Genomic DNA, 2,407 nt, shown 5'->3' on the forward strand with positions numbered 1-2,407 from the left:
CCTCCGCGGCCTGGGGCTGACTCAAGTCGTAGCGGAGCATCATCGCCGCCGAGAGGATCATCGCCAACGGGTTCGCCTTGTCCTCCCCCGCGATGTCGGGGGCGGATCCGTGGCAGGGTTCGAAGACGCCGGGGCCTCGAGGGTCGCCAAGGGACGCCGAGGGGAGCATTCCCAGGGAGCCCACGAGCATGGAGGCCTCGTCCGAGAGGATGTCCCCAAACAAATTCCCGCAGACGATGGTGTCGAACTGCTTCGGGTTCCGGATGAGCTGCATGGCCGCGTTGTCCACGTACATGTGCTCCAAGGCGACGTCGGGGTGGTGCCGGAGCCCTTCCTCGGTCACCACCTCCCGCCAGAGCTGGGAGACGTCCAGAACGTTGGCCTTATCCACCGAGCACAATTTTTTCCCGCGTTTTTCGGCCACGCCGTAGGCCACTTGGGCGATGCGCCGGATCTCACTCTCCTTGTAGATCATGTTGTTGAAGCCCTCCCGCTCGCCGTCCGACCCTGTTCGGATCCCCTTGGGCGTGCCAAAGTACACGTCCCCGGTCAACTCCCGCACCACCATGATGTCCACTCCCGAGACCACCTCCGGCTTCAACGTGGAGGCAGACACCAGCTGAGGGAGGACCTTGGCCGGGCGTAGATTGGCGAATAAACCCAAGGTCTTCCTCATTTTCAACAACCCCGTTTCCGGACGTTTCTCCCGCGGGTTCTTGTCCCATTTGTACCCGCCGATGCAGGCCAACAGGACCGAGTCGCTGGACTGGCAGGCTTGGAGGGATGTGTCGGGGAAAGGGTCGTCCATGGCATCCAAGGCCGCCCCGCCAATCAAGGCGTCTTGAAACTTGAACTTGAAGCTTGCCTTGGCAGCCACCACTTCCAGCACCCCGACCGTGGCCGCCATGATCTCGGGCCCGATTCCATCACCAGGGAGCAAGGTGACCGCGTACTCGCCTTTGGCGCCGACTGCCATGCGCACCCCCTCGGTCCGGTGGCGACGGCCGGTGGGCGTTTGCATACGGGTGGAGGGGGAAGGAAACGACGGGTGCAAGAAAGCACGCGCAGTCAGGAAGCTGCTTGGCAGCAAAAGGAGGAGGGAGAGGAGGGAGGAGTGAAGGGGACGACGGGCTTCCGCGTTAGTCATCGACCTGAAGGGAAAGGAGGAGGGGGAGGCGGAAAGGGTGAGCTCAGAGGGAAATGACCGTCCATGCCACTAGGGGTTGGAGTTGAAAGGGTCGCATCCACACAGTGCTTCAAAAATGATGGATTTATTCCCTTGTTATTGTCTGTGTAAGCGTGGATGCACGCATGCCATCGATCGGCTCGGACTTGCTGGGGGCTACTGTCCTGGCCACACACCTGTACCCAACCTGCTCGATATAAAACGTAATAACAGCACAATCCCACCAGGACCAAAACTTCCCACGAACAGCTGGTGAGAATTTTAACTTGGAACACTCATTAAGCACAAGAACACATCCCATTTGACCCGTTTTTGCCTTTTTGCACTCGGTTACCTCGCATAGCTCAAGCCTTTACCTCCCCACCCACGGGACTCGCCGAGGCAACTAGACAGCACCGCTTACAAGTTTAGGCACATACTTTCTCAAAGGACGGTCTATTACCCGACTTCATGACACCGGCTTGTGCAGTGTCTTGTCGTTTCTAGAGGTGCACGCGAGTGAGACCCTTTCCGCTGGTCCCCAGTCAAGGAAAGCTTTCAAGCTAGGAAGTCAAAGTTATTCCCTAGGCTCCACCGGTCTCCTTTGGCTTATTTTTCCACGCTCCAAATTACATACCCACAGGCGTAGTGCGTCTTACATGTGAAAACTGGTGCCTTGAGTGTGAAAATTATTCTTTTCCTTGCTTATTGGGTTTTAAACATGTCCTCAGCCCACGTTCACACGCGCTTGGTTTCCCCTGGCTCCCTTTCCTCCCGCCACCCTCCTCTCCTTAGTTCCTTCCCACCCGCGCATGTCCGGCGGGCGAGGGGAAAAGAGCCGGTGGACGGAGATACACATCGTCCTCTTGTCCTTTGTCATCACCTTCTGCGGCCGTCTCTACCGCCGGTGGTCCGCCAGCTTGCACACATTCTCCCTCGTCGCCTCGATTCGCCGCCGCTTGTTTGGGTCGACTCCTGCCTCCGCCTCCTCCTCCTGCCCCTGCTCCTCCGCCGGTCGTCCACCAGACCCTTTTATAAGGCCACGCCCATCCGTGCACAGGCACACGGGCGAGACGAAGCGCCGCTCTTGCAGGGACGAGGCCACGAGGTCGTCGAGTATGCCCGCGTTACCCCACCTTCCCTCCATCGAGGTGCTGAGCCAGCGCGTCGTCCGGGTCCTGGGTCTGAATCCTGGCGCCCACACCCTCCAAGGCACCAATACCTACATCGTGGGCACGGGTA

The sequence above is a fragment of the Nannochloropsis gaditana genome (genome assembly GCF_000240725.1).
Source record: "Nannochloropsis gaditana CCMP526 unplaced genomic scaffold scaffold257, whole genome shotgun sequence".
NCBI classification, from domain to species: Eukaryota; class Eustigmatophyceae; order Eustigmatales; family Monodopsidaceae; genus Microchloropsis; species Microchloropsis gaditana.